At 40.8% G+C, this 24,331-nt stretch overlaps 1 long non-coding RNA gene across 1 annotated transcript in view; it reads right to left on the bottom strand.

Moving 5' to 3' along the window:
- LOC120395163 overlaps window positions 1-24,331 on the bottom strand; it is a 39,524-nt gene that overhangs the window by 5,662 nt on the left and 9,531 nt on the right. The window lies entirely within an intron of this gene.

The raw sequence follows: 24,331 nt of genomic DNA, 5'->3' as shown, positions 1-24,331 counted from the left end.
CAAGAGAACAAACCTGCTTGGAAGAGACCTGGCATAGCTGAACATATTTAGCTGGTAGCTGGAGAGGGTGGGAGAAGTTTCTCATGCTAACATCCTCCCATTAACTTTCCACCCCTTTACTCGTGTTATGGGGCAGGGACTGGTTTTGTACTTAAGCAGTGTTGTAGGAAGCACTGTGATGCTGGAGGGAGCATCTTCACATGCTGCTAGGAGAACAAATACTCCTGAGGTCTCCTGAAACAGAACCAGACCCATTTTCCCCAAACCTGATAAACAGGAATATTGTTCTAGTATCCTGCGAGGTTAACATTTGGCTAAAAAATATTAACTAACTACATTGTGCCTAACTTGATACAATTTATTCTTTACAGTCTCACATAAGCAAATTCTCATTCTCAAAAATAGTTATTTCACTCATTTTACCTTTATAAAAATGTAATGAGCAGTTTGAGATCTTTGTTTGGAAATTGTAAATGTCAGTAAAGAGAGTAGCAGACACCTTGAGAGCACTGTCTGCCATAAAGTACATGAGGGCATATGGTTTCTAGACTGTACCTGTTCCCGGTGTATAGTGTGCTAAGCAATTTTCCAAGGAAAATGACACAATCTTAGCTAAGTACTAATGACTAAAGCTGATCAACAAATTTCCCTCCACCATTCTGTGATGGATAATTGCCTCTCTTCTTAACCGTTTGCAGTACCGTAGCTATGTTGGTCCCAAGATATTACAATGACAAGGTGGGTGAGGTAACATCTTTTACATAGGTAACACATGAGTCTTCTATTTGGGGAGGCTACATCCAGGAGTGCCAGAAGCCCTCTAGAACTGGGGGGCCCACTGGCGCCCAGACCATTGCCCTGTCCCCCTCTGCCCTTCCTCCAAGCCACGCCCAGGCTTCCTTCTCCATCGTCCAGACCCACCTGCCACTCACTCAGGGAGCAACAGAGAGCTGGGGGCAGGTGGGTTTGGCATGGGAAGCAGCAACAACTGCAGGAGGGAGGAAATCCCATAGGGGAAATATGGGGAGGAGCAGAGAACAGCCAGGGTGCAGGACATGACCAAACAATGGGGTGAAGACAGAGAACTGCACCAGGGGTGTGTGGAAAGGCAGGTAGAGGGATGAGAAGGCCCACCAGCCCAGGGCAGGCTGATGTAGGAAGAGGAAGGACCTCCGAGGGAGAGCACGTGTGCACAGGTCTACATGCACATGGGCAGGGGGGAAAACTTTGCAGATGAAGGGCAGGGGAAGGCAGGCAGGCAGTGCAGCACCAGGGGTGCCAGGAGGACTTCATGCCACTCAACCCTCCCCCCGCAGCAGGGGAGGGGCAGATTGGGGGTGGCAGAGCCATGGTCCAGGTGCTGGTGTCCCCACCGTCACACCCCCCCCACACACTTTCAGGTAGCTTCTGGCACTCCTGCTCACAGGATGCAAAGGTGGCGGGCCAATGCACCTCCAAAGGGAGGTAACCCACATCTGGCATTTACCTCCTACATGGCCAGCCTTTTTTATTTTGAGAAGGCTTAACCTCTTATACGTTCTGCCCATAATCTTTTATTGGACCAACTCCTTTTGGTGAAAGATGCAAGGTTTCGAGTTACAAAGAGCTGCTAGTTAAGGAGAAGAAGAAACTGTGTAGCTCAAAAGCTTGTCTCTTTCACCAATAGAAGTTGGTCCAGTAAAAGATGATACCTCATCTACCGTCTCTCTCTCTCATTAACAGTTTTCTCAGAATTAGATTTATTTGAAATGTTTCATTTCTGATGAAGAGTTATAAACTTTATTTTTTAAAATGTGCAATCATTTCCCTAATCTTGCTATCTCTTTGTTTACCCACTCATTTTCCCTTTTAATATTTTTGCCTCTAAAAATGTGGGAGAGAAGGGGAATGGGAGAGGGGGAAATAAAAAAATCTCAGGAAATTTTGAAAAACGATTTTTAAAATTTCTAAGGAAAATAAATTGGTACTTTTGGACTATTAATACTAGACATTGTAGAGTCAGAGGGTGGAGTATCAGTATCAGCTCTCAGGTGAATTTGTTGGAAAGAGAACCCAATTTCTAACTGACTCTGACTCAGATCTGACCCTCTGTACATATATTTTCTCCTGAAGGAGACAAATGCATTATTTGTCCAAAGAACTGGATACAGCATGGGAAGGACTGTTACAAACTTTCGTCTGGTATAAATTCTTGGTCTGTGTGTAAAGAATATTGCTCTTCCCTGGCCTCCAGACTGCTGAAGATAGACAGCAAGGAAGAGCTGGTAAAGTCTATTTCATTTCCTTAGAATTCCTGTATATCCCAAACTACAAATAACTGATTTGTCAAAGATGGGAGAGGAAGAGGTTATATAATGCATTGATGTGTCTGATTGCCATATTATTTTATGTGGAAAATACATACCAAATCTACAAATTTGACTGATACAAACAATAAAATTGCCCTAACCTCTCAGGGCTATTAACTTATCACTCTCCATTCATCCCTTCTTCATAGCCTTGGAAAATAAGATTTGTCTTGATAACAGTACCTTTTCTACTCATGATATGGACATTGGCATGATATGAGTCCCTCATCCATACCAGCTGTATTCTCAGTTCCAAAGGGACCCTTAGCTAATCTTGTGTATTGGAGATGTGGAAAGAATTTAGAATTATCACTGATTTAAACAGTTAAAGGAATTGAGAGTATGGCTTCACTGCGCTTTTAACACAAGTTATCTACACTTGAGTTATTTCTCTTGAGTTAGCGTAGCTGGAGTAAGAACAGACACAGTGTGAAATAACACTGAAGCTGCTGTGTCCACACTAGCACTGAACTCCTCTATATGTACCACCAAGACTTCTGGGGGTGTATCCCATGATTCTTAGCACTGCAGTAAGCTGAGTTGCTCTGAGTTCTTTCCCAGTGAATTGTGGGAGAACTTCTCTGTTATTTCTAGGCACATGGGGATAATTGTTCTGTAATGCCTTCCCACTAGCAGCACACAGGTGGAGCTAGCCTGCATCCAAACTATAGAATCATCATGTTAGCAGCAGATGAGTTGTGTTAACTCAAGCTTTAGCCTATGCACCCTGGCAGACCTACAACTCAAGTTAAAAGCAGTGCAATTAAGGATTCTTGTTTGTGGATGGGAACCTAGCTCCCATGCAGCCCCCTCAGTTGGAATCACTGTACCTTTAATGGAGAGGAGGGGAGGTAAAAAACAACCCCTACACACACATTATGGTCCCTTTTCTGGGTGTAAGGAATTCTGTGATTGACCAGCTGGCAGTCGGACCTACATAGAACGTTAGCCATATTCCTTTCCTTCAAATCCATATAACTATAGGAAGGGCAGAAGACTGAGTTGTGTTATTTTTTTAAGAGATGGTAAAAAATTATTTCCAAATTTTTGAATTAAAGTATTTTGTTTGAAACCTTTTTTTTAAACACAACAAAAATCAAATTTTCAGTGTTCTGGTTTTATAGGCTTTCTGCTCTCTTCTCCCCCCCCCCCTCCCCTTACCTCAATCTATTTTCCAACTTGAAAAGTGGGGAGTAAAGCAAAAAAAGTGGTACTGCAGGGGAGAGTTTTTTCATTGCTTCTCCCCCTTTCTTTCTCTCTCCATCTCACTTCTTCCCCACTTTTTACATGGGAGAATAGAAGGAAAATAATATAGTGCTGAGGGAGAAAGAGAAGAGATGGGGGGGGAAGATAAAAATCTGGAAACCAAATCAAAAACCAAACTTTTCAGTTGTCAAAAACTAAAATGGAAAATGAAAAAAAAATGTAGCTAGTATTGAAGAATCCATGGGAAACATTTTGATTTTGGTGAAACTGCATATTTTATGGAAAAAAATAGCCGTCAAAGTACTGCCAGTTCTACCATATTTTTGTCTCTTTTTTTTTTCTCCATAGGACTTCATAAAACCACTGACATATTTTCCTTTCTGGATGGGATTATTGTATAATGAAACCAAAGGCTACTGGCAGTGGGAAGATGGTACTGCTCTCACCACTGACGTGTAAGACTTTGCTACTATTTCCCTGTGTATTTATTGCAGAATCTTTACAGGATGCAAACAACAAGGGGAGAGCCAGTTCTGAAGTGTGACTTCAGAAACGTGTGTGTGTGATTCACTGGATCAGGACTGCAATCTAGCATAACTCATCCTGCTTCCCAATTTGTGCCTAGTAGCAGAGAAGGGTAGAATATGTCCTGGACAGAACTGGCTGAATGAAAAACTTTTAATCTAAAATGACCTTTTAAAACATTTTTTTTCTTTTTCGTCTGCCAATAATTTCTAAGGAAAAGAAAACAATTGTAGGTACAATTCCACATAATTTTCTACATTATTTCTGAGCTGAACACTGAAAGGTTGTGCAGGTCAGGTCTTTGAAGTGTTGGAAAAAAGCACTGTTGAATACCAGGGCCCAAATAACTGGGGATGCTGGAGGTCAGGAATAAGAAGCATTAGTATCCCTCTGCCCTGTACTTCACTCTAGTCAACATTACTAGCTTACTGTTCTCATAACCTCACTTCCTTTTTTTTAAAAAAAGCTACTCTATTATCACAATTATACCTGTGTTATCATGGTAACTATTTATGATTTTTGATATGTGACTTGTCTGACTGACAGTAAAATGTCTCTTCATCCCAGGTTTCCAAGTCTGAAACGTTACCGTGGTCCATATTGTGCAACACTGAAAAACGGAAAAGCCTTGGGGTATTCTTGTGAAAGCATATACTACTCTATGTGTGAAAAGGGTCTGTTTAGCTGAAGTCTTCTGTAATGGCACAAGAACTAACATAGAAAGTATGAGGTCCTATTTTGGAGGATTCAGTTGCTACTGTTGCCTATATTTATAAGGCTCCATTTTGTATGGAGTCCAACTTAAGTCATCCAACTCTGACATAAGTTATTTAAGTTCTGAGCACTCTAGTCCTGTTTCGGCAGAGCACAAAACAGGACAGGGTTCCTATTATGCTGTTAAAATTCTCTGCTGTGCTCACAGAAAGTGCTTGTAGGCTATTAAAAAAGGAGATGGCTCCTCTTTCAGTAGGAGGAGCAATAACCACACTCCACTTCACCAACCAGCCTTCTGTTCTTGGCCCTTGCATCTGTTCCGAAATCCAGACCAGCCTCCAGAGTGTGACACTGCTGTGGAGCCAGCTTGAGGATGCCCCCAGGATTCATCCATCTCACATGGAGAACTCTTTTATCTCCAAAAAAACCAGGAGTACTTGTGGCACCTTAAAGACTAACAAATTTATTTTAGCATGAGCTTTCGTGATCTGCAGCTCACTTCTTCGGATGCATAGAATGGAACACACAGACAGGGGATATTTATACATACAGAGAACATGAAAAGGTGGAAGTATGCATACCAACAGGCAGAGTCTAATCAATTGAGATGAGCTATTTTTTTTCCTCCTGATGACGATAGCTCATCTCAATTGATTAGACTCTGCCTGTTGGTATGCATACTTCCACCTTTTCATGTTCTCTGTATGTATAAATATCCCCTGTCTGTGTGTTCCATTCTATGCATCCGAAGAAGTGAGCTGCAGATCACAAAAGCTCATGCTAAAATAAATTTGTTAGTCTTTAAGGTGCCACAAGTACTCCTGTTCTTTTTGCGGATACAGACTAACACGGCTGCTACTCTGAAACCTGTCTTTTATCTCCTGTTGCCTAGATATCATTTTTTATACAAAACTCTTTTTTGTTTTTGTTTTTTGCTTCTAAATGTGATTTTTTTCCCTTGTCCCGTGCCAATAATATTTTTTTTTACCTGTAATGTCCATATTTGATGACTTACTATTAAACAACTGAAACAATGTTCTAATTCTTTGGTAACTACTACTTTGTCTTTGAGAGATCCTCTTTAACCCCCTCTCCCCAAAATCATTATGCCACCTAACAAGAATCAGAATGAAAACCATGGAGCAGATTTAGATCACTTCTTACTAGAGACCTTACTCTGATGCAGTGGTTCTCAACCCACGGCCTGTGGGCCACTTGCGGCCTAATCAGCACACAGCTGCAGCCCATGTGTCATCCTCAGGGCCATACAGGTAGTGTATATATATTGTGTGGATGTGGCCCATGTAACAAAGAGAGCTGCATATGCAGCCCACAGTGGTAAATAGGTTGAGAACCACTGCTCTGGTGAAATTGGAAGAGAGCTCTTACTGGAAAATGGGGGCTCTTACCCAGCCCTTCCTTTGGCTACAAATGGAGAGAAGACTCCATCAAGGCAGAGTTTCCCCACAATCACTTTAAAGAGTTCCAAGTGTAAGCCAGGATCACTCAGTGTGGTGCTGTCCCCCTCTGGTAGTGGCTAAACCAGCTGGAGATTGATGATCCTGCTATGGCCTGCTCAAACAGAGCTGAGTCTTTTAGGTTAGACACTGGAGGCTCATGGATTAAGATCCACCCATCCTAGACTTGATTCTTACTGCCAACAATCCACCCCAAGGAATAATTCAAATAAACAAAAAATGTATGTACTTGTCTCAGACCAGGGTCATATAAGTACATGTGTGCAGCAGTACCATTTAATTGTTTCATTGGAGCCAGTAGTTTCCCCTGACTCCTTGGACAAAGATGAGTTGAATGAAAGAGAGTGGGGGGAAAACAAGGAAAGTAAAGCATGTACAGGGGTGAACTGATTGCTACTGGTTTATTTCATACAGATCCTGGCTTAGATTTCCTCCACACCTTGAGTGGAAAACAGGCAAAAGTTTCCAGGAATTGAAAGAACACAATTCTGTCCAACCCTTAAAAAACCAGCACTCAACCCAGAAAACCTCTGCAACACTCACCATGTCTCAGATCTCCCAGTGTGAGACCAGCATCATTACCCCCATTTTACAGATAGGGAACTGAGACACACATGCCCAGATCCACGAAGGGACTTGGGTGCTGTGATGCTGAGCACCATAGCACCAAACTTTAAAGTGTCTAGAAAAAACACAGAAACAACACTGGGATCCATAAAGCCTGAGCTAGGCAACTAGACTCCCTATACAATGAATGGGGAGAGACAGACAGCTAAGAATGCAATCTACGGAAGCCAGCATGGTAGGCAGGGAGCAACCTAAGCTCCCCAATGGGAGATCTTGATAAGTGGGGTGTGTGCTATGTTCTGCCCCTCTTAAAGAGATAGATGCTTAAATCCTGGCTTCAGAGAGGTGCTGATCTCTGCTAGAGATCGACACATAGAAACCCCTCTCCTGAAATTAGGTGGCTTAGGTGCCTAAGTAATTTCTTGTGCAAATGAGTCAGGTGCCTGCTTCATTTCACACCAAATGGTTAGAGGAAAAGACCTTATAACTTTTATCCCAGGGGTCAGAGTACTCACTGGGATGTGGGAGATCCACATCCAATTCCTCCCTTTGGCAAAGTGGGAGAAAGGATTTGAACAGGTGGTCTCCCAGTTGTGGGGCAAGTGCTGTAACCAGAGCTGTGGAATATGCTAATATAGAGCTCCCTCATTGTCTCCTGCTGAAGCTGTTTCACTTTGGCTAAATAGTGAAAATATCTTTGGGCCAAAACAAGAGTGTGAGAAAGACTGTAGTCCTGTAGTAAGGGACTCACATAGAGGGTGAGAGACCCTGGGTCCAATCCCCCTGCTCCAATTGCGTGTTCATTATTTTGCTGCCGTTAAAAACTTCAACACAAGAGAATGAGGTGTAGGAACAGATTTTTGATAGCCCAGAGCTCAGTAACATGTTTAAACCACTGCCAGCAGCTGGAATACCAATCGTTATGCCTATTGCTGAAAGCAGCTAAAAGGAGGCCTTTCTGAAACCTTAGCACAACTAACAGACCCAAGAGGGGAGGGGGACATAAGTGACCTAGAGGAGTAAACATGACCCTGTGCCCTCCTGACTCGAGTTGTTTTCCCAAAGCATGAGGTTTTGTAAGATGGAAAGTCTGGCAATAGTTGACTGTTGCTATAAACCTGGTTAACTGATAGAAAGTTCCCTCCCTGACAGATGGTAAACTGCCCACCTGACAGGCTGGAAATCTCCACACTTAACTTAGCTTCTATTCAGCCATTTTGATAATGAACAAGTTATGCAGTACTAACAAGTTGGCTATAAAAAGAAAAGAAAATCTGTGCTTGATGGATGCTTGAATACCTCTCAAGTTTCCCAGCAGATGGCCGGCTGCCCACTGGATGCCTGCAGTTATCCACTTGAGATCTCCTCAAGAGCCTGGAATTTTTTGTGGTGTTTTACTAATCTGTGTGGACATGTGTAAGTGCTTGAGACTAAGTAAAGTATAGCTTTAAATGAGAGCACTCTTGTATTGTCCTGTTTGTGCCAGCCATCTATCGGTCGGACAGCTATGTCTCCATTGATTTATTTCCTGACACCTCCTCACACAAAGTTACCAAGAGCTTTGGATTGAAAGAACCCAGGTAACAGAGGGACCTTCCTCCACATCAGAATATTCCATAACTCAGTGGTTTGAGTACTCTCTTGAGAAATGGAGATCCCATGTTCAAGCCCTTTTACCCACCTCTGCAGAGATAGGACACTTGAACCAGGGGACACCAGCATCCGAGATCAGTACTTTAACCACTGGTCTAAAAGTTATGAGGCACATAGCACCACTACCTCCACCTCTAGCCATAGTATGAATGGGTCCTGGTCCAGTAAGCAACCTCTGAAAACAGGTGAGGTCTACAGAGGATTTGGACACCATTCCATAGAGACTGAGAAAGGTAAATCCTCCCAAAGGCTGTATGTGTGAATGCATACTTATATTTTCATATGAACTTGTGATAGTAATAAGTACTGAAACTTGGGGAACTCCCCCCTGAAAGTGTTGTCATTGAACAAGGAATGTTGATGATATTCATGATTGGTTTAAGGGTTATAAACACAGTTGCCAACTTTCACGCAGTAAATAAGCACCCCGACTTTCACAATAAGTCAAAAATCTAGCTAATCCCATTTCAAAACGAGGCCAAAACAAGCCAATCCCTAAGAATCCCAAACTGCTTGCCCCTTGCCCCTGCTCCCCCCCACACCCCCTGTTACCCTGCTTGCCGGGAGCTGATAAAAAAAAAAGAAGCAACAAGCTACAAGCCCAACAAGCTAAAATCCAAAAACTAGCCAACAAGCAACTCACAAGCCAATTAAGCCAAAACCAAGCCCAATTTCTGCTTTTTTTTTTTCATGGGTTTGGCATGTCTGGTTATAAATAAACATATGCATGTATAGAGTGAGAGAGAGAGCAAAATAGAGAAATTTAGTAAAGGTTTTTCTTTAGTGATTTTTTTCCACTCTCTTTCTTGCAGAGATTTGACTCTATAACAGGGGTTGGCAATCTTCGGCATGTGGCCCATCAGGCTAATCCGCCGGCAAGACATTTTGTTTATGTTGACCATCCACAGGCCCGGCCCCCTGCAGCTGCCAGTGGCCACGGTTCACCGTTCCTGGCCAATGGGAGCTGTAGGAAGAAGCGGTCAGCACATCCCTGCCTAGGGATGAAGCTCTTTCCCCATTCTCCAGATTATCTGAATTTTTGCTTATCCGATCTGGCCCCAGTCCTAGTCCCAATTAGATCAGACAAACAGGAATCCACTGTAGTTAATATGTGTTTTTATTTTTTCCCATGGAAAATGGATCACTAGGATCCCTGTTTTTCATTTTTGCTAACTTAATATATCAGTTACCATAGTGCTTCACTTATGGGGAAAACATACTGGGCAGAATTTGCCAAACTTCTGATATGCTGTGAACATGTGCTATTTCTCTGAGAAAGCAGCAGACTGTAGCCTGGATGCCCTGCATGCATGTTCCCATGTATTTATGGTGCCTGCATCTGTGTGCATTTCTTGCAAGGAATCTGGTATGAGATCTGTCAGGATGTTAACTAATTAATTAGCCCCGCATCAGGCAGTGTCAGCAGCTTCATCCTTACCCATAGCATCCAGAATACAACAAAACAAAACTCTTTGAAAATGACTCTGGGGGTATACAGAAAATAACCCACTCCCAGCTCTTCACTAGTTATAATTATCTTGCAAATGGCAAAGTCAAAAAGTAAAGTATGAGAAATGAACAGTTCTACAAGCAGGTCTCAGGAGGTTTTGTGGATCAGAAGACCCTGGTCTCAAATTGCATCACACTCAGCAACACGGAAATCTGATCTACCTGATATATCTAAATAGGTATTTTCTTCTGAAGCAAGAAGAGTGCACACTTTACCCAAAGAACTGGATACAGCATGGAAAGGACTGTTACCAAATAAAACCTTGGCTTTCACATAAAGTGTATTGCTTTTCCCTTGGTTCCAGACTTCTGAAGATAGACAGCAAGGTTGTAGAGTCTATTATTCTTTTCCTTTTGTTTCTGTATATCCCAAACTGCAAATACTGTCTACTCCTTTTCACATGGACTCAAGGTACAAGTAGCCTATCAGTTTAAGGGAATTTCTTACTCTTTCATAGTTAGAATAGGTTGGAAATATTTCACCATAAGTTTTTCATGGTAACTGAATTTTCTTATTTTTTATAAAACTTTTGCTGGGAAGTTTTACATGTCTAGGAAGGAACATCTGATGAGAAAGAGCATGAGTTACCCCAGAATGGCCAATAGCCCAGTGGTTGTCTAGGTTATGTGAGATCCAGATCCAAGTCCCTGATTTGCCTGATTCAGAAAAGGGACTTGAACCTGTCTCCTGGATCAGAAGTGAGTATCCTCATAGCCAGGCTATAGCCTATTATGGGGGAAGGGGGATGGTGCAAGCATATATCTGTGTCATGGGCAGTGTGGTGCATTGTTTTTTCATGAATAATTTAGAAAGACCTCTGTTTCTTCCTGAGGTAAAATGATAAAATATTTAAAATTGCAAGAAGTTTCACAGATGGGAAGCCATTTCCCGCCCAGCTCTACTTGTATTCCCTTGCACGGGAACAGAGGTCCACTTATGACTCACACTAATGTAGAAACATGACTAATTGATTGAAGGAGTAAAAGGAAGAGCGTTTGAGAAGAACACTATAGCCAGCCTAGGTGTAGGTTGGTTTTTCCCATGACTGGTTCCCAGTTTAATGCTCAATAGTAGCAGCTCGGTGTGGGAGTTTTTTGTAGGTTCAGCATCTCTATGGCTAGTGGTTTTTGTTGATATGTGTGAAATCTAGGTTTAATTTTCTGTTGTGATCTCAGGGCTGGCTGCTGCTGGCATAATGTGCTTCAGTGCTGAGGGAAAGAATCTCTTGTGTCTCTTAGAAAGGACTGTTCTGACTAATATAGGAGCATAGACTGGCTCTCAAAGAAATCATGCACAGTCCTTTAAAGCTGGAATAATGATGACTTTTTCATCTGTCTCTTCATGCAGAAGTGTAGTAGTTAAATGGGAAAATGGTTCTAAAAGAAACTGATCAAGTTTATTGGAGGAAAAAATGGAGACAGTCGTGTGACTGTCCAGTAAGAGAGCTGATCTCTTTAGGTGCTTCATTAGCCAAGTTCCCTTCCTTCCTATCCATCCAAGGGCAGGAGTGGGAGACTGAATAAGCCTGGTCTACAATTAAAAGTTTTACCATGTAAGTATGTTGGTTAGGAATATAATTTTTACCATTATGTTTATACCAGTCAAAGTCCTAGTGTGGATGCAGTTATATTGGTATAAAGGTGACGAATACTAATATATAATAACTTATTCTTCTAATAGGGGTTTGCCACTAACTAAGTAAATATAGTTAAAGCAGCAAAACTTTCTAATGTAGACTAGCCCTTAGATGACATATTTGTGCTTGTTCCCGATGGGATTCACTTTCTCTTTCTGCTTCCTCTTGGCATATGCGCAATGTGCCCAGCCATTTAATAGTGTCCTCTTCAGCCAGGTGGAGAGCCGGCACCCGCCATCTAAATAAGTCAGCAGGCATGCATCAAGAACATGCACATAGTTTGAAGTTGGCAGCAGCTGCATCATGGATGATTTGAAAAACCTCATTTGAAGAAGTTTGCCACACAAGTGCCGTGATCTGTTTTGAACCAGTTCAGAGATGACCACAGGTGCCTTGGCAGGTCAAAACCCAGTGGGCAGATGGTTGGGTTGGTGATGAGAGAGTGATTAATGACTGTTGTGTTGCCCAACTAAATTATCCCAGCCAGAGCTTTGTCAAGCTGGGCCTTAATAACCTCTAAGGATAGAGATTCCACCATGTCCCTAGGTAACCCATTCCAGTGCTTCACCACCCTCCTAGTGAAAAAGTTTTTCCTAATATCCAACCTAAACCTCCCCCACTGCAACTTGAGACCATTACTCCTTGTTCTGCCATCTGCCACCACTGAGAACAGCCTAGCTCCATCCTTTTTGGAACCCCCTTTCAGCTAGTTGAAAGCAGCTATCAAAGCAGCCCCTCATTCTTTTCTTCTGCAGACTAAATAATCCCAGTTCCCTCAGCCTCTCTTCATAAGTCATGTGCTCCATCCCCATTTTTGTTGCCCTCCACTGGACTTTTCCCAATTTTTCCACATCCTTCTTGTAGTGTGGGGCCCAAAACTGGACACAGTACTTCAGATGAGGCCTCACCAATATTGAATAGAGAGAATGATCATATCCCTAGATCCACTGGCTATGCTCCTACTTATACAGCCCAAAATGCCATTAGCCTTCTTGGCAACAAGAAGATCCCACTGTCATATCCTGTGATGGCATGAATGACCATGAACGACATCTAGAAGAGAGGTGAGCTTGCAGGTGGTTGAAGTGATCTGCATACAAAGGTAGGTCACTATTCTCCCAGATCTTGGCCAGCAGTGTGAGGGAGGCTTCCTTATGGAGAATATGGGGTAGTGCTATGCTAATAAGTATTGGCAGCCACGGCAACGGAGTGGCATGTAAAGTCCTGATAACAATACGTATAGCTTTATTAAGCTCTACATCGACCAGCCTCATATGAGACAAGTGACACGAGATAGGAAAGCAGTACGATGCTATTGAGTAGCAGAGGGCAAGGGCTGTTGTTCTAAGTGCCTTTCTGTTTTACTGAATGAGATTATCCTATAATGAAGTCAAAAAGTCTTGCCACTGAGAAGTTGGCACAGCTTCCTCCACTACTGTGTAAGTTCTGTCACTGACCTAGACCCGCTCAATTCCCTGTATATCTATTGCAGAAAAACAAGGAGCACAGATGAGAATCAAATGGAGAGGGAAGAACTGAACCTTGAGATCAGAAGTGTTTTTGATTTGGTGAGGACTGCAGTTTAGTGTAAATCTCCAAGCCTCCTAATGCAGTCCATGTGAAAACCACATGTTTATTAATTATTGATGAGGCTTATTTAGTTACAATTCACATTCTTCATCCTATGTGTTCTATTTCATTCATTACTGTTATTGGGCAGGTGCATGTCTCTTCAGATTATTTTCTTCCATTTAGTATTATTCATTTTTCCCAGTAAATGTGAATTTGATTTATATTTATCATCCCCATTAGTCTGTGTCTGAAAATAAGCACGAGATGCTTAGGGCAGAGACTGCTATTTATACCTAGAGTGGAACAGGAAGATGTGCATGTAAAGTCTATGGAGTATTGACAAAAGGTCAGTGGTGACCCAGGACTAGAATAGCAGAAGGGCTGCTGGGCAGGATTGAGGGGCATTGGCAGAGCTATATGGGGAGACCAAGACTGGAATAGTAGGGGGTGTAAATCAGGATTGAGAAACAACAGTATCTGTCTGCACTATAACTCATTCTAACCAACTCTAGTTATAGTTAAGGTCAGAAGGGACCATTATGATCATCTAGTCTGACCTCCTGCACCATGCAGGTCACAGAATCTCACCCACCCACTCCTGTAATAAACCTGTGTCTGAGCCATTGAAGTCCTCAAATCATAGTTTAAAGACTTCAAGGTGCAGAGAATCTTCCAGCAAGTGACCCGTGCCCCGCGCTGCAGAGGAAGGTGAAAAAACTCCAGGGCTTCTACTAATCTGCCCTGGAGGAAAATTCCTTCCCGACCCCAAACCCTGAGCATGTGGGCAAGATTCACCAGCCAGACACCGAGGAAAGAATTGTGTGTAGTAACTCAGATCCCACCCCATCTAACATCCCATCACAAGCCATTGGGCATATTTACCACTAGTAGTTAAAGACAAAATAATTGCCAAAATTAGGTTATCCCATTATACCATCCCCTCCATTTCAAGTCTAAACTTCCTGATAGCCAGTTTATGGCCATTTGTTCTTGTGTCCACATTGGTACTAAGCTTAAATAATTCCTCTCCCTCCCTGGTATTTATTCCTCTGATATATTTATAGAGAGCAATCATATCTCCCCTCAGCCTTCTTTTGGTTAGGCTAAACAAGCCAAGCTCTTTGAGTCTCCTTTCATAAGACAGGTTTTCCATTCCTCCGATCATCCTAGTAGCCCGTCTTCATGAGTACTAGTTAATATTTATCAATTTACCTGCTCTCCACAATGATCTCAATGTTAATAACATAATGACTTGTCAGGCAGTCAAAGATATGTGTCTTTCCATCCCAAGGTATCACAAGTGTTTGGTTACTATATTGCTTACTGTACAATTTTGGCAAATGGAGATGCCCATGCATATATTTATGCAAATTGAGTAGCTATATTTGTGATAAGAGGATTGTTTGCTGAAGTCTTTGGAATGGGAACAAGAAGGTACATAAAAAGAAGAATTATAACAGAGATGTCCCAAACAAAAAGAGAACTCAGAATAATCACTACCTTTTGACTTTGGTGGAATTGATTTGTTGCTTTTATACTATTCATCAAAACTACCTTCATATTCTGTGCTGCAATCACTCTACTTTCAGTGAGTTTATGAAGGAGGATTTGGGAATTAACTCTTCTAGTGAGGAACTAGAGCCACGCCCACTGCCAAACATCATCAATCAGCTTTCTGCTCTTGGCCTTTGCTTCCTGGAACATCGTTTCCTAGGAGATGGGCTAAATCTGGAGCCTTAGGGAGAGTGACTATTGCTTTGCATCTGGTTCTCAATTCAGCCTGCCTTCATCAAACAATTTAACTGTTTCCATCCTGTTGTCTAGATATTTTTACTATACAGAAACTTTGTTTTGCCTCTAAGAATTCTTTACTCTTGTCCTCTGAGTGAGGTCCCCTTTACTTAAACATTTTCTGTTTAAAGGAAATAATGCTTTTTAGTCTCTTTTAATAGTTATCTTGGCTTTAGGGATTAATTCTATTTTATTCCTCTTCCTGCCCATTATTCAAACACTATTTAAGAAAGAGAAAAAGATAAAGCAGGAGCAGTTTTAAATACATCTCTTACCGTAGACTTTACCATGATTTCCAGAGAAGCAATGAGTGCAGAAAGTAGATTTGTTCTTTCTACTTCTCAGTCCATTGTATAATCTCAACTGGTTTTAGAATAATTTAGGTGAGCAGAACAAGAATCTGATTTTTAGTTCTTCACTGAAAATATACTGAAAATTTACATCATATATGGTTGGAAGCTCTTTAGTTTTAATGTTAGTAAAACTATTATTGCCATTTTGACAGCACATGATAATGAAGTTTGGGAACAGAAAAGTAACTTCTGATGTGCACTGAGTCAATTTCTGGTCTTTGGCCCTGATCTGCCAATCCTTTCATGGAAAAAGCTCCAGTTACCTTTATGACAGGTATGGCAATTTCCTGCTATATCCTTGGGAGATTGTATTGAATTAAGTTTAAATATCTTTGTGATCCACTGTATTAAATGAATGGTTTATGTGGTGTTGTGGGCTTGGAATATATGTCTCATGGCGGGAGCTGTAACAGATATGAGATGTGGGGGTTTAAGGGACTATATTGAACAATGTGCCAGGCAAGAATAGACTTTTGGAACAAAAAGTGTTAAATGTTTTTCTTGGGAAAGATGTAGGGGGAGGTGAATGCCAACTCCCCACCTCCAGGTATGCAAAAACCCAGCCTGTTGAAGCTGTGCCCTGAGAAGGGGTTTCATAGTCTCTTGATCACCTGTTATGTAAGATTAAGTACAAAGGCTTATGCTGTATAAAGGAAAGACTGAATTATTCACTGTTGTTCTGGTTCTGAATCTGAAAAATGTATGAACTTGTAAATCCGGGGAGAACCCAGCTGTGGGTCTTAAAGGACTGATACCTAGCAGAGTCCGAGGTTGGAGTTGGGATGAACTCTAGTAAGATTTTAGCATGTGTATAGGGTCACTTTTTGTTTTTAATATGTTTTTATTTGTATCCTCAGAATAAGTGTGCTTGCTTATAAAGAGCTGTGTGGTAACTTGTAACTGCTGGCAATACACTTGTCATAACTTCTGAGAGAAAGAAAAGCACAGATATTGGCCTCTTTGGGTGGAGTGACTGGCTGGGAATGTCACAGTGAACTCAGGCAACTGTACAATCTGAAAAAACCCTGGTCAGTAGAAAGAGACATGCAGGCCTTTTCCCCAGAGGTGATAGCTGTGAGATAGAAATCTTTAAGAGGATGCTCTTGGTCTACTGTGGATGGGGAATAGATGTGCAATTACCCTGAACTGTGACAACCTTAAATATCTCTTCCTCTGTGACCATGACTACTTTTGACAGCTAAATTCTACAGGAAAAATGGAGTTCTCAATCATGTGAGTAACACCAGAGAACACTGGAGATAGATATCTCAGTAGCTGTTCAGAAACATGAAGCTCCCTCCTAGAACTAAGTCATCAAGGCCACAAATGTTTCACCTTCAAAATGAAATTGAAAATCTCACCTCTGACAGCCACCCATACAAACAAAGAATGTATATTTCCTTCGAGCTGGTGGATGGAGAGGCAAAAATGTGTCCTGTGTCTTTCTGTTAAAATATATCTGCTGATTAGGGCTGTCAATTAATCACAGTTAACTCATTCAATTAACTCAAAAAATTAATCACGATTAAAAAAATTAATCGTGATTCATCGCTGTTTTAATCACACTGTTAAACAATAGAATACCAATTGAAATGTGTTAAATATTTTGGATGTTCTTCTATATTTTCATCTATATTGTATTGTAAGAACATAAGACCGGCCATACTGGGTCAGACCAAAGGTCCATTTAGCCCAGTATCCGGTCTAGTACATGTCTGGCTCTGTACCCAGAAGCCTCCTACTACAAGACAAACCCAAGAAAGAAACCAACAGAACTCCACTGGCCAACACATACAGTCCCCAGTTAAAACCCCTCCATCCTGGACAATGATCCCTCTCTTTCACAGGCCTTGGGTGGCAGGCCAGTCCTCGCCCACAGACAACCTGCCAACCTGAAGCATATTCTCACCAGTAACTGCACACTGCACCATAGTAACTCTAACTCAGGAACCAATCCATGCAACAAACCTCGATGCCAACTCTGCCCACATATCTACACCAGTGACACCATCACAGGACCTAACCTGATCAGCCACACCATCACCGGTTCATTCACCTGCACGTCCACCAGTGTAATATACGCCATCATATGCCAGCAATGCCCCTCTGCTATGTACATCAGCCAAACTGGACAGTCCCTACGGAAAAGGATAAATGGACACAAATCGGATATTAAGAATGGCAATATACAAAAACCTGTAGGAGAACACTTCAACCTCCCTGGCCACACAAAAGCAGATTTAAAGGTAGCTATCGTGCAGCAAAAAAACTTCAGGGCCAGACTTCAAAGAGAAACTGCTAAGCTTCAGTTCATCTGCAAATTTGACACCATCAGCTCAGGCTTAACCAAAGATTGTGAATGGCTAGCCAACTACAAAAGCAGTTTCTCCTCCCTTGGTTTTCACACCTCAACTGCTAGAAGAGGGCCTCATCCTCTCTGATTGAACTAACCTCGTTATCTCTAGCCTGCTTCTTGCTTGCATATATATACCTGCCCCTGGATATTTCCACTACATGCATCCGACGAAGTGGGTATTCACCTACGAAAGCTCATGCTCCAATACGTCTATTAGTCTATAAGGTGCCACAGAACTCTTTGCTGCTTTTACAGATCCAGACTAACACGGCTACCCCTCTGATATGTGTTAATTAAAGTTGTGATTAAACTCCTTAGAGGAGAATTGTATTTAACCCTGTTTTGCCTGTATCCTGCCATATATTTCATGTTATAGGAGTCTCAGATGATGACCCAGCACATGTTGTTCATTGTAAGAACACTTTCACTGCAGAGTTGACAAAACACAAAGATACCAATGTGAGATTTCTAAAGATAGCTACAGTATTTAATCCAAGGTTTAAGAATCTGAAGTGTCTTCCAAAATCTGAGCCACTCCGATGAGGAAACTACAGAACCTGAACCACCAAAAAGGAAAATCAGCATTCTGCTAGTGGCATCTGACTCAGATAATGAAAATGAACACACATTGGTCTGCACTGCTTTGGATCATTATCTAGCAGAACCTGTCATTAGCATAGATGCATGTTCCCTGGAATGGTGGTTGAAGCATGAAGCGAGATATGAATCTTTAGCACATCTGGCATGCAAATATCTTGTTACTCCGGCTACAACAGTACCATGTGAACACCTGTTCTCACTTTCAGGTGACATTGTAAACAAGAAGTGGGCAGCATTATCTCTTGAAAATGTAAACACGTTTGTTTGTCTGAGCGATTGGCTGAACAAGAATTAGGACAGTGGAGTTGCAGGCTCTAAAATGTTACAATGTTTTATATTTTTGAATGCAGTTTTTTGTACATAATTCTACATTTGTAAGTTCAACTCTCATGATAAAGAGATTTGACTACAGTACTTGTATGAGGTGAATTGAAAAATACTATTTCTTTTGGTTTTTTTAAGTGCAAACACTTGTAATAAAAAATAAATATAAAGTGATCAGTGCAGTTTGTATTCTGTGTTGTAATTGAAATCAATATATTCATGATTATTTTTTTTAATTGCTCGACAGCTCTAGTGCTGATCAAATATTATGGTGGTGAGCACAGCATTAAATTTGGAGAAAGAGAAATTACATGCAATTTTTAAGAAAAAACTAGGTTGGATTTTAGAGGTGTTAATCTTAACAGTGTAACTTTAACTTGTAAAGACAAAAGTCTCTTGCTCTTAACACTTTGCTAAGAGAAGGACATCTCAAACTATCTGTCTGGACTTCCCATGTATGGTTTCAGTTTCTATCTTCAAACAGAATAACATTTCCTCTCAAGGTCACTGCTGGTCCTATTCTAACAGGCAATTATACTGTGTGTCTGTCCATGGTATTATATCTCAGAAGGTGGTGGCAGCAGAGAAGTGGATATGGAGGATGAGGATGGATACACCATTTTAAATTTTCGTTCTAGGAATCCAGCCTTTACCCATGAACCTTCAGGAACAAACAAAGGTATCACACCACCTAAAGCTCCTGATGTTCCCAGTGGTAAGATATTCGCTAGGGATTTTAGTGAAAGCAATGCTTTTCTTAATCTTGAGACTAATCTACTGTTTAACAACCAATTTTTCTAAATGCTCTTGAATCAGAACGTGTACTCAGATTGCCTTGAAATTTGCGGAGCCTTACAAGGGCTCTGCATAGCGCTAGTGAATCAAATTTGGGGGCATTTGGAGAAGGGGTTCCTAAGATATGGCATTCCTTTAAAAACATCAGGTCACATCACCATTTTATAGTTCTTATAACTTCTTTGCACGCTGCTGCGACTTCTTCCCAGTCATGTGCCCTCTAAGTGTTTTGTTGCACTTTGGCCTTTAAACAGCCCCAGTAACTGATCTGAGAGTAAAGAATTAGGCCTGGTCTATGCTTAAAGGTTTTGCTGGCATAACAAGATCGGTTAGGAATGTGGAAAAATCACAACCCTACTAGTAGGGATATGCTGGCAAAAAAGTCCTTATGCCAGTAGGGTTGCCATCTCTCTGAGATACAGAAAGACCAGCTACTGGCCACCCCTGCATCAACAAAAAGGGTGCTAGTGCTGGCTATAACTAATTATTACTAAAAGGTTTTAGAAAACCATGTTACACACACAAAATAACTGTGTAATTTGATGGGGGTTTTTTCCTTACTTTATTCTAACACCATATTCTGGACTATGGGGCTGTGAATTGTAGAGTGCTCCAACATGTCCTAAGTGTGTGGGGGGAGGAGATGTGGGGGAGGGGACCCAAAACACAAACAAATGAAGAAAGGGCACATGAAATCTTTTAACTGACAAGGCAATATAAAATCAGGCTAGGGCAATCACCTTGGTATAAATTCTGACAAAAGGACTCTTTTACTGGTTTAGCTACATCTACACTAAGAGGATTTGCCAGTATAGTTGTACCAGGAAACCTTTTCTAGTGTAGACAAGGACTCAGATGCTGGAAAGGTCACATCAGTGCTTCAGGAAAGAAACTGAAATGTAAAGTAAACTAGTGTCACCATACGCACAATCTGATTGCTCAGAAACAACGCAACGCTCAGATCTAGAACTGGAAGTTTAGAAAATGGAGATTCTTAAGTCTAAATTTGTAAGAGGAGATGTAAAATGAAATGAAGATGTCCTTGAACAGTCTTATATATCATAGTAAGATTAGTGTTTTGTGATCTGTATCATTTGAATTGTGCAGGGCTGATTGGCTCTTTGTCTGGAGATTTGAGTTGTGTAGTTAATGAGGTGATCTGTTACAGGATGTTCCTTCTCTTAGGAGCACTCCTATTTTGCCTCAATGCATAAATCATGTTGGATTTGTGTTTAAAAAAAAATCTACTCTCAAGCTCCAATTAAACTAGATGTATGAACAAAATAATCTAAACCAGGTTGTATTGTTTGTTAGGGTCATGATTTCCATGACAAAATCTTAAAAATATCTTGGGTTTTTCACTTCAAAAAAGGGAATGATGATCTCTGTCACCTCAGTTAACCTGGTTCTAAGCAAGCTCTCTGTACGTATCATGAAGTATAGGGGAATAACGTGAAAAAAACAACAACTGATTTTAAACTACAGCATTGGTTAAATATTAAATAAAAGTTGAAAATGTTGTATCTTTTACTCATGTCCATGCATACTTTCTGTTTACTGCAACAGACAACCAACCCTATTTATGTTTTACTATATTGTTGTCCCAAACTATCTGTAAGAGCTATGTATCACTTTTCTAATGAAGAATAAACTTCATAATAATTAAAATATTGTTCATCATAACTTTTCCCTTATTGTCTCTCAAGTACAATTATTACTTTTTTATTTTTGGCCATGACAAAAACAAAAGTGTCTATTTTTTGCCATGTACAGTAACCAATGTTAAATGTAAGGTTTGTCAACAAATATTTTGATCATCTGAAATTGTTTTATCCCAGGAGAATTTCTACTTTTTGTCATAAACTCCATCAGAAAACGGAATGGTTCCAACAGAAAATCAAAATAAAATATTTAGTTTTTAATTGGCTAATCAATGTTAGAATATTTTAGTTTGCTAAACCAAAACAAAATGTTTCGAAACTTTCAGGTTGAAAACTTCAGTTTTCAGCTAATAATATTACACCAAAATTTTCAGCTGAGTATTTTTGATTGTCAGTAGATCTGGGCAGTTTTCCCGTGAGTTTTCAAGATGTTAACATTTTTCCTCTCTCAAAACAAGATGACAAAGTGGAAATATTTCTTCAACTGATAATCCAGAAAAAATCTAATTTGTTCAAATGCAACATTTAATTTGAATAATCTTGGAACATTTTGTTTTGACTTTGACTTTTTAAAAAATGTTAAACTTTTTATAGTATAAACTTTTTAGTATACAATAAATATAGTGTCGTATTTTGACAATTTCAAAACTTTTTTTCAGATTTGTTTGTTTAGTTAGATTAATCAAAACTTACCCTTTCTTGTGAACAGGTTCAATTAAATAACACTTTCTAATGGAAAAAATGTTTAATTGGCTGATATTAGAACTAGTTGGGAATTTTCCAATCTCCCCATGATGTTTCAGTTTTTGAGTGTTCTGTTTTTTGATGTAAGGTTGAAGTTTTTCATGGAAAATAAGAATTTTACCTCTATTTAGTAGAAAACCCAAATTTCCATCTTAAAAAAAAAAGTATGCATTTTTCAACCTCCCATACTCATTTGGCTAATGGCCCAAATTCATTTTTGCTATAACTGTATTGAAGACAAGGGCATTAAGCCAAAGAGAAGAGTGGTGCAGAAGATAGACCAGTGGGTGGGGAGATAGGAGATGAGAGTTATATTCCCAGCTCTGCCACTGACCTGATGTATGACCTTGGGCAAATCACTTCACCTGTTTCCCCTCTCATACTTTGTTAAATTTAGATTCTAATGTCTTCATGGACTGCCTCCTACTTTGTGTTTGTACAGGGCCTAGCATGGTAGGGCTCTGATTTTGGTTGGGGGCCTCCTGTTGCTGGTTTAGTTCAAATAATAATAAATGGTATGTTGTGATTGGCCTGTTTACTCCTGATAGGGAGGAGGGTGAGCAACGTAGCCAAATCTCATGGGAAATGGGGTTGGTAGGTACTGATATTTGATCATTGACAATCATTTGGGCTCCTAGCTTAGACAGGTACAACACAAATATACTCCAGAGTGACACGATTCTTGTCTTTCTGTCCACATCTCACTTTTCTTTGTTAGAATCCATCCCTTTGCCTTCCAAATGGCAATGCACAGCACTGATTTTGGGGATCCTCTGCCTGACACTCCTGGTAACAGCAGGGATTTTGGGTATCCAGGGTAAGTATTTGAAAGGAAAAAAATCTTCATGGACAGATTCTGCACTCACTGACACAAATTTCAAGTTAATAATTGGAGATATACCAATCTCCTAGAACTGGAAGGGACCTTGAAAGGTCATTGAGTCCAGCCCCCTACCTTCACTAGCAGGACCAATTTTTGCCCCAGATCCCTAAGTGGCCTCCTCAAGGATTGAACTCACAACCCTGGGTTTAGTAGGCTATCCCTCCCCCCACTGACTACAGGAGAGAAATTCCATATTGACTCTAGTGTAACTGAGAGACATTCTCCTTATAAAACTATTTAATATAGTTCAGTGATAAGTAGAAATGCACATGCAGAGGGGGTGACTTTCACCCTAAATAAATATGGTTATATTTTATTATACAATGATCCTCTGAGCCACCCAAAGGGAGTGGAAACTATCTATATCTGCCCAGCTGGGAATTCCACTAGCATAGGGTAGCGTCCGTCATAGCTCTTCCTTGCAGACCTCATGAAAGGATTTGTCATGGGCAGGCCAGCTGTTCCTAGATGTCAGATGTTCTCTCATGGGCCTTTCCCAGCTGAAGGAGTTTAGATAACCCCTGCAGGGTGCATGTCTGGCATAAAGCTAGCTGGAGAACAGGGCAGCTGTGAACAGCTCCTGGGCAGCAGATGGCATTGGCAGAGAATATGGGCCCAGGTATAGTGGTTTATCAAAAATATTTCATAATAACACATTTTTATTTTAAGAATGCTGCAGTTGTTTTAAAGTCCTTTAGGCAGCAAAAAGAATATGAAATAAACGTCTGTTTCTCATTCCTCTATAATGCTAAAGTTTGTATACCTACTGTATTTTTAAGATCAATATTGTATTTTCTTATTCTGCTTTTAAGTGACTCAGGCATCGCATTTAGCAAGTGCATCACTGAAAAATCTCTCACAGCAGCTAGAATTACTCCAAGCCAAAAATGCAAACCTCTCAGAGATTCTCCAGCATCTGACAAGTGACAGAGGTAACCATGTGGTGGGAGCAGACTAACCTGAGATCTTCCTTGATCAGATAGCTGTTTTTAGACAAGGGCAATGCGGTAGAGCTAATCTATCTAGACTTCATCAAAACAAGATGAGTGAGGTAATATCTTTTTTACTGGACCAGTTTCCTCAGTGAGAGAGAGAAGATCTGTTAACTCTTTGTTACAACCTTTCACTCTATGAGGACAGCAAGGACTAAGTACTTCAGGGGGCATATACATCTTCTGGGAGGAAGCAATCACTTATCTTTCTTAGCCGTGATTGCTTGGAGAATTTTGGAGCAGCACTGGCAAATTCCCAAGGGAATCCTCTCTAGTAATATTGAGATAAAAAAAGATCTGAAAGTTGGGTAAAGGAGGAGTGGGTGGGGAATGTTGTCAACATAAAATCTACAGCCAAAATTCTTAGAGAAAATCAAGAATGTGACTGGTCTGGCCAATATGGGTTCTGAACCACCAGAGAAGCTTCAGTCCACAGGACTTGTTGACCACATCACCTTACTTGATATCCAGACATCCACGAAACAGAACAGTTGAGAAGCTCATTATAATTTGATATTATTCTTGCACTGGATTTTTTAAATCCACTGACAACTTTTCATTGGATAAGACTATCCCATGACAAAATCTGCATGTCCTGCATGGGAGAGGCAGCACAGCTTTGT

The sequence above is a fragment of the Mauremys reevesii genome, linkage group 1 (assembly GCF_016161935.1).
Source record: "Mauremys reevesii isolate NIE-2019 linkage group 1, ASM1616193v1, whole genome shotgun sequence".
Lineage (NCBI taxonomy): Eukaryota > Metazoa > Chordata > Testudines > Geoemydidae > Mauremys > Mauremys reevesii.
This window is presented reverse-complemented; position numbering and strand designations above follow the sequence as displayed.